The sequence below is a fragment of the Leuciscus leuciscus genome (assembly GCF_965113295.1).
Source record: "Leuciscus leuciscus genome assembly, chromosome: 1".
Lineage (NCBI taxonomy): Eukaryota > Metazoa > Chordata > Actinopteri > Cypriniformes > Leuciscidae > Leuciscus > Leuciscus leuciscus.
This window is the reverse complement of record NC_138725.1, coordinates 45,349,442-45,365,909: the sequence shown is the minus strand read 5'-3', so window position 1 is coordinate 45,365,909 and position 16,468 is coordinate 45,349,442. Positions and strand designations below refer to the sequence as shown.

At 39.5% G+C, this 16,468-nt stretch overlaps 1 long non-coding RNA gene across 5 annotated transcripts; it reads right to left on the bottom strand.

Moving 5' to 3' along the window:
- Positions 1-12,581: 12,581 nt before the first annotated feature.
- Positions 12,582-15,124, bottom strand: LOC309513930. 5 transcript variants are annotated; one of them, XR_014211565.1, is made up of 4 exons: positions 14,831-15,124; positions 14,653-14,725; positions 14,285-14,341; positions 12,582-13,789 (listed from the first exon to the last, which is right to left on the bottom strand). It is a non-coding gene; the product is annotated as an uncharacterized lncRNA (long non-coding RNA). The 5 variants fall into 5 exon arrangements; XR_014211567.1 differs by lacking the exon at positions 14,653-14,725 and having other exon boundaries at positions 12,582-13,638; positions 13,717-13,789; positions 14,831-15,103; XR_014211564.1 differs by having other exon boundaries at positions 14,285-14,725.
- Between the last annotated feature and the right edge of the window lie 1,344 nt (positions 15,125-16,468).

Genomic DNA, 16,468 nt, shown 5'->3' with positions numbered 1-16,468 from the left:
CAATTTGGGGACGCACTTGTCCATGACCCAAGTGAAAGCCCAGATATTTTACTTCCACCCGCCCAATTGCACACTTCTTCGGATTGGCCGTGAGCCCAGCCCTTCTCAGCGTCTTCAGGACAGCTCGCAAGTGTTGCATATGCCGCTGCCAATCACCACTATAGATGATGATATCATCTAAGTATGCAGCGGCATATGCAGCATGCGGCCGGAGAATTCTGTCCATCAGACGCTGAAAAGTCGCTGGAGCCCCGAACAACCCGAACGGAAGAGTAACAAATTGGTGTAATCCGAACGGCGTTGTGAAAGCTGTTTTTTCTTTGGTCATGGGAGACAAGGGGATCTGCCAATAACCCTTGGTTAAGTCCAGTGTCGAATAAAAACGAGCAGTACCTAGTCGATCAAGCAATTCGTCAACCCTAGGCATTGGATATGCGTCGAATTTCGACACAGCATTCACCTTTCTATAATCCACACAGAACCGTACTGAGCCGTCCGTTTTAGGAACTAAAACTATCGGGCTCGCCCAGTCACTGTTGGATTCTTCTATCACTCCCATTTCTAGCATGGCTTCTAATTCACTTTGAACAACTTTTTTCTTGTGTTCTGGTAACCTATACGGCCGGCTGCGAACAACCACGCCCGGCTCAGTCTCAACATGGTGCTGAATGAGATTTGTTCGACCAGGCAGGGGTGAGAACACATCAGCAAAATCTGCTTGTATGGACTTTATATCAGTGAGCTGTGAGGGTGAGAGGTGGTCTCCTCCAGGGGCCAGAGCGAGAGATTGAGATTTTGAACTCACTTCTGGACCGAGATCCTCCTCCCCACTCACTACCGTCGCCAGCATCACTGACTCGGCCTCAGACCATTTTTTTAGCAGGTTGAGGTGATATATTTGATGTGCTCCGCCCCTATCTGTTCGAGCTACCTCATAGTTGAGATCACCAACTCGCCGTGTGACCTCAAAGGGTCCTTGCCACTTCGCGAGTAATTTTGAACTAGAAGTAGGGAGTAATACAAGCACTTTATCTCCCGGTGTAAATTGACGCAGTCTAGAGCCCCTGTTGTACAACCGACTCTGTTTGTCCTGTGCCTGTAACAAATTCTCCATTGATAGCCGCCCCAAAGTGTGGAGTTTTGTTCTCAGGTCCAGGACATATTGAATTTCGTTCTTGCTATTAGAAGGTCCGTCCTCCCAAGTCTCTCTAAGGACATCCAATACCCCACGGGGCTGACGTCCATAGAGAAGCTCGAAGGGGGAAAACCCCGTGGAGGCTTGCGGGACCTCCCGTACAGCGAACAAGAGGGGCTCTAACCACTTATCACAATTTTTGGCGTCTTCGTGTACGAACTTACGAATCATGGATTTCAACGTGCGATTAAATCGTTCAACCAACCCGTCCGTTTGAGGGTGATAGACGCTGGTTCGAATCGATTTAATGCCCAATAACTCGTAAAGCTCGCGAATAGTACGTGACATAAACGCCGTGCCCTGATCGGTGAGAATTTCTTTCGGAATTCCCACCCGGGAGATTAGTTGAAACAGTGCACTCGCCACGCTCTTAGCGGAAATAGTACGGAGCGGCACTGCTTCAGGATACCGCGTTGCATAGTCCACCAGAACCAGTGCAAAGCGGTGTCCCCGTGCTGACCGTTCCAATGGCCCGATGAGGTCCATACCAATTCGCTCAAAGGGGACCTGCATTAATGGTAGGGGGCACAATGGTGCTTTTGGGGTGGCCGGTGGGTTTACCAACTGACATTCACGACAAGACGCGCACCATCGTCGTACATTCTCGTGAATGCCCGGCCAAAAGAACCGGGCCATGAGACGGTTTAGTGTAGCCGTTTGACCTAAATGCCCGGCCATTGGATTACAATGAGCCGCCTGGAAAAGCATTTCCCGACGGCTTTTAGGAATCAATAACTGGGTTGTATCTTGTTTTGTTTGGGCGTCTTGGGTAACCCGATACAACTTATCTTTTAAAATTGAAAAATAAGGGTAGGAGAGCGGTTGGTCAGGATGAAGAAGCTGACCGTCGATAGAACGAACCTGATCAAAGGCATTTTTCAGCGTCTCATCCTGGGACTGTTCCAGGGGAAAATCATCATGCTCAGTGAGTATGGTTCGCTCCAGAGCACTCCGTTCCCCAGAAACAGGCTCCAGAGGTTCCGATTCAGCTTCTCCTAACTGTGCAACCGCTATTCTATTCTCTTCTCTTTTTCCCCAAGAAGCATCCGAACATAAATACCCCAATAATTTATTAAACGAGGGCCAATTCGTACCCAAAATTATCGGATGCCGGAGGTGCGGGTTAACTGCCACCTCCACCCTATGCTTTTCTCCCCTAAATTGAATATCCACAGGCAAAATAGGATACTTCACCACTTCCCCGTGCACACACCGAACCTTAACCATGCGGCTATTATCCAATGCCCTAGGTTGAATCAGGCTTTGATGTATGGAGGATTGGTTACATCCTGAATCCACCAAAGCCTGATATGTACCCCCCTTGATACTCACTGGTATTTGGTATAGGCCAGCTTGATCAAGGGCAGCCTGTGGCGCGTCGGGGACCCGGATTAATGTCCCCACCTCCATCACTGGACATCGGTCAATGAAGTGTCCTGGGTCCCCGCAGCGCCAACAGGCCGGCCCAGACTTTACCGCCGCCCTGGCGGCAGGAAGCGGGTCAAGCGATTGGCGTGGAGAGAGCGGTGTCGGACTTTGTGGGGTGAAGAATCCAGTGGTTGAGCTCCCTCCCCTGGGAGGAGCCCTGGGAGCCGCTGTGGGTTCTGTGGAATAGCCTGTTCTCCATCTCGGCGCTGGCTTCGGCGGGAGCCCTCCGCGTGACCTGGGGAGAGGAACAGGTTTGGAGAGAGAGTGAGAAGGGGGAGAGAGAGAGAGAGAGAGAGATGCCGATGGAAGGGGTTCGCCGACCCCTGGGCACGCCACCATCTGGTCCTCCGCCAGCCGGATGGCCTGGTTTAGCGACGTCGGGCGGTGGCACTGGACCCACTGTGCAGTCTTCCTAGGCAGCCTGGCCACGAACTGCTCCAGTACCACACGATCGATCACATCCTCGACGTCGCTTTCGTCGGCCATCAGCCATTTGCGGCAGGAGTCCCGGAGCTGCTGTGCCATCACGAAGGGCCGGCCGGACTCTTCCAGTGTCAGGGTCCTGAACCGCTGTCGATGTTGTTCCGGGGTCCGACCGACCCGCTGGAGGATGGCACGCTTGAGGTCTCGGTAGACCAGGAGATTCTTGACTGGCAGTTGGTGTGCGGCTATCTGCGCTTCCCCGGACAGCAGAGGGATAAGCCGCATTGGCCAGTCTTCCGTGGGCCATCCCGATCCTCTGCCGAATTCTCAAATAAGTCCAGAAATGCCTCTGGATCATCCTGAGGACCCATCTTGTTGAGCGGCAGAGGAGATGGACTGTCTTTAGGCGAGGGGATGGCCCGAACCTCCCGGTCCACCCAGCTCCGGAACAGCTCGCGGTCTTCATGCTGGGATCGGAGGAGCGCCTCGAATCGATTGTCTTGCTCCTCCTTGATCGCCAGCAGGTGTTGGTGTTGCTCTTGATGAAGACCGGCGAGCGACTGGATGATGTCCGCAAATGGCGTACCTGGCGGGGACTGCATGGCGGCGGCGATCTTCTTCCTTCCCGGGTTTCGGCACCAGTGTGATGAGGTTCAGTCCAGTAATAGTGAGGAAGGAAGAAGACAGGGGTCGGCTTGAGCTGGGACACTCGATTTATTCAGTTTCTCAAAGGTAAAACAAAAGGTGCACGCAAAGTGCCTTCACCGTGCATGAGCACAGCCACAAAACACAATAACTCAGAATATTCTTTCGATGACTCTTGGTCGGTTTTTCTCAGTCCGCACACGAGGTCCCAGCTCGTCTCTCTCTCCCACTCTCTCTCCCACGCCGGCTTATATCCGGTCTCTCCACGCCAATTACTGAAATCAGACACAGGTGTTCATCATCTGCACTTGACCTACTTACGCTCCGCTCTGCTCCGTCCTCTCTCTCCCGCTACAGACTCCGCAAAACCACGCCCCCCTCGCCACAATCTCTATGCGCATGCGGCAGAGAGGCAGATCCGAAGGGACCGTCTGCAAAGAGCAAAACCCGAAAACAGTCAATAACTTCACTGTCACACACTATAGTGTCATCAAAATAAGTTCACACATCACTGCTGTCCTGATGGTTATACTACAACACTTATTTTGTATAAATATCTTTTTGCATCATTTTTATGATTATTATTTATGAAAAATATTTAATAACTGCACTGTAATTCACTGTATTGTTGCCAAATTCAGTTCGCACATCACCGCTGTCCTGATGGTTATACTACAACACTTATTTTGGAAAAAAATATATTTTTAATTTTATATACAATTGAAAATGTATCATGTTGATGATTTTTTTAATGAAAAATATTCAATAACTTCACTGAAATTCACTGTATTGTTGCCAAATTCAGTTTACACATCACTGATGCCATGATGGTTATACTACAACACTTATTTTGGGAAAAAAATATTTTACATTGTATATACAATTGTAAATGTATAATTTTTTTTTGAAAAATATTAAATAACTGCACTGTAATTCACTGTATTGTTGCCAAATTCAGTTTATACATCACCGACGTCCTGGTGGTTATACTACAACACCTTGGTAGTACCATCAAATGATAGCCTATAGCGATGTCATCAGGATACACATATACCGGTAGGCAGTGGCCCACCTTACCGGGTGACCACATCGTGGTCCACCAGAATTTATAGTTTACCCACCTCTTTTTTTACCACTACACCACTGCTTATGATGATCCTAACAGAACTGCATTTTTTTCATAGGTGATTATGACATGTTCCTGCCTGCAGACAGGTGTTTTATGACCCCATTCCCTGACCGAACCAGTTACAATGCAGCTCTAGCCAGGACAAGGGCACACAATGAAATGAACTTTGGCTAACTAAAGGGAAGATTTCAGTGTCTGAAAAGTCTGAGGGTTGCACACCTGACAGGGCCTGTGAGATTGTTGCATGTGCCATATTACACAACATTGCCACACAAAAAAAAAAACACTTTTCATTAAGTGTTTAATAAAAGACAAATATGCTTAGTTCCTTGAGTTTTATTTCAATTGTTCTTTGTAAAGAAAAGCCAGTGGTCAAGTGCCTGCAACAAGAGATATTAGACACATGCCTCATGCAACAAATAAAAAGGAAAAGTTGGCTATACACTGCCCACCTGTAGGCCTATGTCTCCTCTGTGTGTGCAGACTCTTCTGTAGGCCTTTCTGTAGATGTGGAATCCTGCAACTTATATTGCAGCCATAAAGCATACAAGTATACATTAAGTCAAGTTATTTATGCACTTGCAGGTAGGCTAGTTCCTCCATATGACAGTTATCTGAGAGGGTTTATTCACTGTCCAGTGAAATGGAAAAAAATGGACATTACAAAGTCTTATACTTTCTTTCCTTTGGAAAGTTAGAAAATGTCCACTTACTGCACATATTTCAGCCACCACTTTCTTGGGAACAGATACAAGTGTTGGTGTATTATGTAAAAGTGCAAAAAGGAGGAAAACACAATGTCATTACAATGAACTACACTCGGGAAAAATGTGATCAATAACTCATGGCAAAATATTTTTACATTAACATAAGTTTATCAGTTTTCACTTTCACAAGTCAAAGCAATTCATCATTACTCGAGATTTAACAGTTGAAATGACTATACGGCCTTAATTTAATGCAGCAAAAAATATTTTACAGTGTAGGCTACTAAGATCTTTTTTTTTCATCCTTTTTCTTGGTTGATTTTATAAACAGACAACCATTTATTTAACAGTGCCTTTTATAAAAGAGACTATAATATAACTAAAAATTACCATTATGTAGAATATTTTTGTACTTCACTTTTATTTGTTCCCATGTTCTAGTGTGGTGACTCTGACATTACAATGAACAAAGTAATTATGCAATTATTAAAATACAAAAATATAGGCTAATAAGTGATAAAAAACATCTAACAAGGCCACTTCTAACGGATTTAAATTGTCTGCTACTTTTTGCCAGCCCTCTCTCCTGGCTTTTGCAGACTTTGAGGTGTTCCCTGGCGTTTTGATTAAACATTAAAATTCCGAATAAACTTCGACTATTAGTTCTTGCTCTGCTGAGGAGAAAAACTGAGCCCGCTCTTTGGCCACGCTGAACAGCCAATAGCAGCGTTGCTGATCAATGTTTCTACTATCGATACATATCCCCTTTTAAACCAGCGCATGAACGCGCAATTATCTCAGATAACTAAATCCAGCTATACTAATCATATCCGGCAAGTGTGTTTGAAGAACCTAATTAGCCAGATCATGATTAGCACGATGATATCATCTTGGATGTGTAATTTGATCTCGGATGTTTTAAGCAATGTACGAAGAACGGGCCCCAGGCCTGTATTCGTTCATTAAGAGACCGTATTGATGCCTAATCAGGGTGTACTCTCAGGTTTGGAGTTTGTTTTTTGTCATGGTTATAGTTTGTATTTCTGTTTGATTCAGTTTCCTTGTTGTGTTCCAGTTTGTCATTGTCTCTAGTTTAATTAGTTCTGTTCCCTCAGTTTTCTTTGTTCTTATAGTTTGTCTATCTTGGGGTCCGTTCTTCGTACGTTGCTTAAAACATCCGAGATCAAATGAGATATCCAAAGTAATATCATCGTGCTAATCATGATCCGGCTAATTAGGTTCTTCGAACACACCTGCCGGTTATGATTAGTATAGCTGGATTGAGTTATCTGAGATAACTGCGCGTTCATGCGTTAATTGGTTTAAAAGGGGACATGTATTGATAGTAGAAACATTGATCAGCAATGCTGCTATTGGTTGATCATCATGGCCAAAGAGCGCACTCAGTTTTTTTCCGCAGCAGAGAAAGAGTTACTGCTTGAAGGTTGTGCTGAATTTGAAAGCTTAATTAAAACACCAGGGAACCTCAAAGTGTGCAAAAGCCAGGAGAGAGGACTGGCAAAAAGTAGCAGACAAATTAAATGCGTAAGTGCTCACCATGTTATGGTTCCATCACTTATTAAAGTATATATTTTTGTATTTTAATTTCATAATCGCTTAAAGTCAGAGCCACCTCAGGACCCACTAGAACATGGGAACAAGTAAAAGTGAAGGACAAGAATATTCTTCAAAATGGTCATCTTTTCTACTCATACTGTTCTTAGTCTCTTTTACCAAAAACACTGTTAAATGATGTTTGTCTGTTTATAACAGCAACCAAGAAAACGGCTGAGCAGAAAAAGAAACAGGTGGTGGTCCTGCACCCCCACATTATACCCCAGCAGAAGAGCTGGCCCTTGGGTTGAATGTGAACGACCCACTGTGGAGGGCATCATGCGGGAAGCTCTTCCTCAGACCCACAGCCAGGGACCAGTAGCAGCAACTCCTTCATTACTGGTAAATTAGTTTTAAATTCTCTTGCTACACTGTAAAATATTTTTTTGTTGCTGCATTAAGTAGGCCTATAATCCAAATGGCTGGTACAGTCATTTCAACTGTTAAATATTGAGTAGTGATCAATTGCTTTGACCTGTGAAGGTGAAAACTGCTGCACTTAATGTAAAAATATTTTGCCATGAGTTATTTGCCTTTTTTTTCTTTCTTTTTTTTTCTAGTGTAGTTCATTGTAATGCCATTTTGTTTTCTTCTTTTGTGCAGTTTTACACAATACACCAACACTTTTACCTGTTCCCAGGAAAGTGGCTGAAGCATGCGCAGTAAGTGGACTTTTTCTAACTTTACATCAAAAGGGAAGAAAGTGAAACACTTTGTAATGCCCATTTGTTTCCATTGCACAGGACAGTGAAGAAACCCTCTCAGATAACTGTCTTTTGGAGGAAGTACCTGTATGTGCATAAGTAACTTTACTTAATTTATAGTTGTGTACATATTATTTCTGACTGCAATGAGTTGCAGGAGGAAAGGCCTACTGCAGAAAGTGATACAGAGGTGGGCAGTGTATTACTTTTTCCTTTTTATTTTTGTTGCATGAGGCTTGTGTTGACAGTTATTTTATTTTTTATTATTTTATTATTTTGATCCAAAAATTGCACAGGGTGATATCCGTACCCTATATACAACAGAAAATTGAGTATTTGACCTAAAAAATTAAATTAAATAAAAATTAAGGGGAGAAATAGAACTTGACACCTTAAAGAAGAAAAAACTGGCACTAGAGATTAAGTTGCTTCAAAAGGAACTTCAGAGTAAGTGCTAATAAACTTTCACACAGAGTACTATTGCTGACCTTGCATAACAATATCTCTTATTGCAGATAAAAGATGACTATCACTGGCTTTTCTTGACAAAGAATAATTGAAATAAAACTCAAAGGAACTAAACATATTGTCTTTAATTATTAATATAATGAAGGCTTTTTTTCTTTCTTTTTTTTCCACAATTCTGTCCGTGCAGCTCTGCCACTAGGTTGGTCCAAGTGCACTGGCTGGAGGTCATCATCAGGCTGCACCTCCACCACAGGGGTCCTCTCCTTTCTGATGGTGGCAATGTTGTGGAGTGTGACACATGCAACAATCTTTCAGGCCCTGTCAGGTGCAACCCTCAGACTTTTCAGACACTGAAATCTTCCCTTTAGTTGCCCAAAGGTCATTTTAATGTGTGCCCTTGTCCTGGCTAGAGCTGCATTGAAACAGGTTTGTGGTCCAGGGTTTGGGTCAGGAAATGGCGTCACGAAATATTGCCTGCAGGCATAGCCACTGTCACCAAGCAGGATCCCGTCGTAAGCACCTGTATAATTTTGTTAGGCTCAGAATAAATTTATGTAATACAGTGAGCTTGAAATTAACATTTTTCCCTTACCACGTTCAAATAATGTGAATAAATGTACAATATAAAGATATTTTTAGTCAGTCAACTGCATACTTTTTGATCACATTCGAGTCACAAGTCGAACATTTAACATGTGGTTCCAACAAATTAAAGATGTATATGACACCCTCACGAGAAAAACGATATCTCTCAATAAGTAGAATATCGCGCTGCGCTAAAGGATCCTGCCTATCTCGCAATACGCGATTAATTAGAAAACGGACTGCGAAAGACTTCCCATATCACCTCCGCTTATAAAGCCGCAATCTAATCCTGTTAACATGAAATAAGCCTGCTTGTGAGCAGGTTTAAGCTTATGGACCTGTTGCTATGACAGCAAGTCCAGGATGAGTTTCGAAGAACCAAACAATCCAAGATCATGCCAAATCATCAACAATCAAATCCAGCTAACTGAGTTAGCGACGTACGAAGAACGGACCCCTGACCTAGTTTCGAAGTTCATTTGATTTGTCATTTTGTTCACCTGTTGTCATTTAATTAGCTAATTTCCCTGGTGTATGAATACTTCCTGTTTGGTTCCGTTATATGTCAGTCATCGTAAATGTTAGTTGTGTTTATGCTCTTAAGTGTTTGAGTTTCCTATTAAATGACTATTTTGTGAGGTGTCCTGTTTCAAGTCTCTTTAGATTCTAAGACAGACAGATATACATATTTGGATGCCCTTAAACAACAATAACAGCACATATGTTTAATGTTATATGCAATATAACATAAAGTTAAAAATTGAGTACTTTATTTTTTTTTTATTATAATAAATATTGCTTCAGTATCTTGCATTTAAAAACTAAAAAAAAACTAAAAAATCAGTTAAATAGGTTACACAAAACTTGTATCTTTGCTCTATTGTGGATCTAATACTGTCTCACTTTATAGTTCCCTCTACAATTTACTTTTAATTGCTGCTTGCAATCATTAGACTAAGCTCAAAACACTCCACAGAGCATTCAAAACAGCCTCTTCATTATGTGTTATTGACTCAGTCCTATTTAATAAATAAATAAATAAGCATCATGGGGGACTAGGTTTTACGCCACACTGTACTTGATGCACAATTCATGTGTAATGTATATCATATATTTTCCATTTAATTATCAGATATAAAAGTACACATAAGTCACTTTGAGTTGTTTTGTTCCATTTCCCGTCATTGACCCACCACTGACAGTGGGTGTATCAGTCTCACACTGTAAATTAAAATCATGTCCCAAAAGGTAAACAAAAACATTCCTTAATGTCGCATTCAAATTGCTACACCTCCTGATGTTAACAGTCTTTTCTAATGAAATGATTATTATTCAGATGTGCAGGGCCCTCTGCAATCAACTACTATGCAGAGTCATTAACATGAAAGTGGAGGCTGTGCATGCATGAGGTACGTTCAATTAAAAGACTTCAGGATGGAAGAATTGTCAGGATGAGCTCAGGTTTCAAAGTCTGTAAGACGATTATCCAACAAGTGGCAAAGTCACAAAAACCTCTAACTCTGATAGACAGGGCAAATTGACCCCTCTGGTATGCAAAGCCAACCTGATTTAAATAGATCTAACTTTTTAGAGTACTTTATGCATTTGTCAGAAAATCCAACTGCAACTTGCAGACCTTCTGTCTAAGCTATTTGTATAAGAATAATCATAAAAGTTTAGTGTTTTGCAAGCTTAAATATTTTAAATATTTGACTACTCTATAAAATATAAAAACATTCAGACACAGATTTTACTGCAACACGATTATGTGGTTTTTTTAAAAGTGGTATTAAAACATCACTATTATTTAACAACATCACTATCTTTCTGCTATTTGTTTATCAATCATCTTCATTGTAGCTTCTAAAAAGTTAAATGTGACTATGAAATATGCAGCCATCTTTATATCTTCAGTGTTCTCTTTTATGTTCCACAGAACATCATAAAGGTTTGGAACCACGAGTAAATGACAAAACTTTAGTCTGTCTATCCATCTATCCAACCTTTTTACCCAAGTGCAATGAATACAATCATACTGAAATGATCAGGAATCTTACTAAAAAATAAACTTGGAATCCTTCAAAAGGATAATCAAATTGCCCCTAAACACATCCTGAAGCAGCTCAAAGTTTTCATTTCCATATGCAGTGGCATTAAGCAATAATACATTTTTTTTTTTTTTTTTTTTATTAAAAAGGGAAATTTGATTCTTCACGTTATGACCCCTTTAATCATTCTTGACTTAAAATCTTCATCTGTGACCCTGGACCACAAAACCAGTCTTATGGGTAATTTTTTTTAAAATTGAGATGTATACATCATCTGAAAGCTGAATACATAATCTTTCCATTGATGTATGGTTTGTTAGGATAGGACAATATTTGGCCGAGATACAACTATTTGAAAATCTGGAATCTGAGGGTACAGAAAAATCGGAATATTGAGAAAATCACCTTTAAAGTATTCCATTTCTATTGGCGATAGTTCAGCATCCATTCACAAAAATAAATGTTTTATATATTTAAGGTGGGAAATTTACAAAATATCTTCATGGAACATGATCTTTACTTAATTTTTGGCATAAAAGAAAAATCTATAATTTTGACCCGTACAATGTTTTGTTGGCTATTGCTACAAATATACCCGTGCAACATAAGACTGGTTTTGTGATCCAGGGTCACAGCAATAGAACTCATCTCATTCACAACTCTGCTTCAAACTAGCACGTATTGATCAGTTAAAACACTTGGAACAATCAATGGCTTTTGGCATCAACGTGTTTATGTGCCATGTTTTAATGAATTTTTGAAATCATATCTATCTGTTCTACCTCTACCAAGGTGTTCAACCTTTAAGAAATCACAGACCTATTAATTTAGTTATAAAGCACACAATAAACCTGACCTCATGCCAAATATTCTTGAGGCTTGTAAGAATATGGATTGATGTTTGTTTATCTCCAAAAGAGGCAGAAAGGTAACACTCACAGGCTCATTTATATCTTCCTGCAGCTCTCTGGGGTTTTGTAAAGCTGGCTGCATCACCTCTTTACAAACTGTCCCCTTGGAATTATAAGGTTCGATCTGCGTTCTGAGCAGTTTAGAGATTTTGAGCTTTAAAGGTTTTGCATTCCATTCGACTGTGTAGAAAGAACCTTTTTATTTTCTAAATAAAAAGTTTCAAAATGTACACAACTTAAAAACCAACATCACATAATGTAAAGAAGTGGTCACAGAATAAGAATATGTGAATAACTAAATTTTGACAAAAATGTCAGATAGAACCTTATAATTCCAAGGGGACGAAACTTCTCCAAAAAGAACTATTGCTGAAACACAAGTGGTAACTCAATTAATTCAGCACTAAAACAGCCGTACAACTCTCAAATCTCTCCATACACTGTAAAAATAAAAGGTGCCTGGAGGAACCTTTTGGGGTTCTTCACTTTGCCACACCGGCAGAACCGTCTGTAGATCCTCTAGGCACCCTTTAAAAAGGGGCGGTTCTCTGAGGAACCACACAGGTTTCCTGAGGAACTCTTATATAAGGCACTGTGTGGAACCACTGTTGGTGCCTCCAGGAACCAAATTTCAATTTTATTTTATTTGTATTAAATTAATTTCATGTTGTTACTATGGTTACCACCATTAACTTCTATTATAATAAACAAACTGAACCAAATACAAAATAAGAATTGTTTATTACATATTTTAGATCCATTTTAATACATACACTTCCATGCACTTGAAAAAAAAAAGCTAGTAATAGATTAATATCAATGAATACACACACACACAAAAAATAGTATAATACATAAGTAACATGAATAATCAACCATGTGTATACAATAGGCTACACAAGAAAAGACATCTCATCAAAATGCATGGAAAACACATGTTCCATGAAATAAATCAATGTAAAAAATTACAATTTTGACTAATTAAAAATGTCCATCTTCACTTAATTTTAAAACATGTGTTTCAGTCCGCTTGTTAAGTCTGACGTCACTGTTTCCAAGTCCAAAAGCTCTATCAGATGCCAAAAACAAACAACAAACAGTGCTAATATACACTCATTGTGCTGTAATATTCCTGAAAATTAGGATCCTAACCTTTATCTCTATTCCTAAATCTCAGATGGTTAGTTATTCAGCTATTTTGAATCATAAAATGTTGAAGTCTGGGATGCCGTGAGACTGGAGACTGAAATGTACACTATGCCTTTTGAAAAGCTTTAATGTGTGACTTGAATCAACAGTTCCCATAAATGGTTGTTGAGTATTCTCAATATCTAGAAACAAGATAGAGAAAGTAGAAGTAGAGGCTTCGACCCGGAAACAGTATTCCTTATGTCACAACAAGCAGAAAACATTTCCCATTTTAACAGAGTTAAGGTGCAGTAAAATTATCTGTTGTTCTGTGAATGTTCACTGGTGAATTCAGTCATTTCAATAAGAATCCACACGATCAGCAATTTTGTCTTTTTGCCTGTGTAATTTCACGAAATTCACAAATGTGATGCACCTTTACTCGCTGCAACATAAAATGCAATCAATTATAAAATCTTCACAAGGGACACGTGAGGTACTTAACGAGTTAGAAAAGTGAAAAGGTGCATCAGCTTCATTTTCTGTTTGCTTTTCCTCTTTTCTGGTGGATGGTCCAGGCACTTCAGTGATTTTCAGGTCTACAGGAGGATTTTTATTCTTGATCAAACTTGTATTTCAGCTTACCGAGATCCCTGCAAAGTACAAAATTGACTGTTAGTAAGGTTATTAAAGTTATTAAATAATTTCCTCAGCCTTGTGACGTTCCAAACCTGTTTGACTTTCTGTCGGTGGAACCCGAAAGCAGATCTCAGGCATAATGCAACCCGTCACCATTCAATATCACTGCATGAAACACAAGCATAAATTTTTTTTGTAATTCATTCAAACTATTCTTATGTACACTTGTCTAGTTCAATTCAATGCAACAATTTATGTAAAAATGGTTAAGCTCCAAAAATGTCCCAGAAAAGATCCTAAAAATAGTCAATGAGTTCACAACTCATGTGTTATGGGTTGTGTTGTAAGTCTTCTGAAGTCATATAATAGCTTTTTCCTTTTTTTTTGTCGAAAAAGACTAAACTTTAAGTTATAATTCAGGGTTCAAATGTCTTATATTCAAATGCATATGATTAAGGTATAGCCTATAAAAAATGCATAGCATTATTAGCTCCAAACCTGTGATATTATTTTTCTGAGTAACATGAATGAGATTTGAGAGCATGAGGGAAGATTTTCAGAGAATAACTTATTAAAAAAGTACACAGTCAAACAATACAATTTCACACAGAGAAAGTTCATAGTAATAAGGTACTTGCATGTGGTGTATAGGTAACTTACTGTAATTCAATGTTGCCTCTGAAATGTTCAGATTATTTTAGAAATGTACTGGTTGTTCTGGGGAAACAAAAGAACAAAGCTGATTATTCACAACATAATATTTATTGACCAGTAAATGGCTTTAAAATGGTATTTAAGAGAATGAGGGCACCTGTAGTAAGTAAAGTTAGGCTAAACAAAAACAGACCAAACTATATTAACCTGCTTTTGTTATTCATAACAAACGCCAATGACGACAGCAGGAATCAGCTACATTAGTTAGGCTATCTCAGCAATTTGAAGACACAGTTTTACAGAATATGTTGAATTGAATGACTAAATCAATCTAAGACAATAAGTAAATAATTTCCATTTGTTCATTAACTTACGTTAGATCAACGTAGTTAGCATCGCGGCTAAAACCTTCATACCAGATACTGTGCAATAAACGAGTGGTAAACACTGTAAAAAAGTAGTAATGTATAATCAATTTAGTTTATATATATGTGTGTTTGAATATATAGTGAGTAGACTCTGTATTTATATTTATTTGGCGAGTTTACAAACCTTGTAATGGAGAGCCGAACAAACGGCGGAAGCTTTGATGAGAGGAGCCGTTACCCGATGACGTCGATCAGCTGAGCTTTGTTGCGCGCGAGCAGCGCGACCATCACTGAAGCGACGACAGCAGAGGAATAGCAGCAGTTTCGTGACAGAATAAAACTTTTCTCCTCCTAGTTCTTCTTCTTCAAATAATAATTTATGAAGAAGTAGGTAAAAATTATTATTTTATTACTATTATTTATTCAATAATAATTAATGTATTCTTCTTATTAATATTATTATAATTTAGTGTTGTTGTTTAAGGTTTAAATTAATCAACAAAATAGGCCTATAGATACTAAATAAATGTAAGCTACCCAGGTGAAAAAGACGTAGGCTACTGTTAAATGTATTAAAAATGCATTAAAGTATATTTGTATTGTAGGCCTACTAAAAACACACTCAAGTACATTTTTAATAGTACGTCTTTTTTCACCTGGGTATGTAGGCTATACTGAATCAAACTTAAGTAGCCTATAATAATAATAATAGGATAATATTCTCATTTTGGCCTCATAGAACCATTGGGTTCCTCCAGATTCTGGCTTTAACATAAGAGATCTTCCAGGAACCACTTAAATGTTAAAAGATCTTCCAATAACCCTTTTATCGCATTCAAGTTCCTCTATTTTCCCCCAAAGCACTTCGAGGTCTCATGGTAATGAAAAGGTGACTCCAGAACCTCTGAACTAAATACAAAGTGCTTAAAGGATCCCATAAGTTTCAGCAAGAACCTCAAAGAATGTCAATGCTCCTCCAGTAACCCTACTATAGGAGAAAGAGCTTTGAGGCACTTAAATTACATTTTGAAGTTCCTTGAGTATCCGACAGGATATTTGAGGCTCCTTTAGTTTTTACAGTGTACTGCTTCTGAATGATCACCGTACATCCAGTGATGGGAGCAGAGTGCTTGAACTGCCCACTGAACGCGACTAGATTAAACACCTCTCACAGCCTTTAGCCTTTGGTCAATGAAATTAAATCTCTGCACAGAATTCCACTGAGACTTGCTGCAATAACAAGATCCTCTAGGAGGTGAAGTTATATGGTTATGACAGCCAGGTGAGATTTTTTCTCCTGTATTGCATTACATACGTGCCAAAACGAATGACATCTAAAGCAGAAAAAATATAGCATCCTTCTAGTGTGAGCAGTGAAATTATTGATTTTTGGGGAATGTTGTGGTTTAAAAATTTTTTTTACAGTGGAGATTATAATTCCTAATTCACTCTGTATTAAATCTATATATAATTAGACCCAGGTTTAAATCAAAGACTGTTGGTAAAATCTGTTTCTTTAGCTGTTTGGATGTCATGTGAAGAAAAAAACTTCACATATTATAATCAAATTAACTTCTAATTATTTTAGACGTTATCAGTGTTACATTATTTAGATATTGGGGATTATGTAGCTGTACTCAATTTATTATTATTAATTAGATTATAATCTACAGACATTTCCATTCACAGAATAAGCACCAAGCAATCTGATTCTTTTTTTTCCCCTCTCAGCTTTGCATGTATCTGCAAGAGATGCCTGATGTGACTGACAGGCTACAATTTTTTATTTTTCATTATTTTTGGGCTTTGAAAAATGAAATCT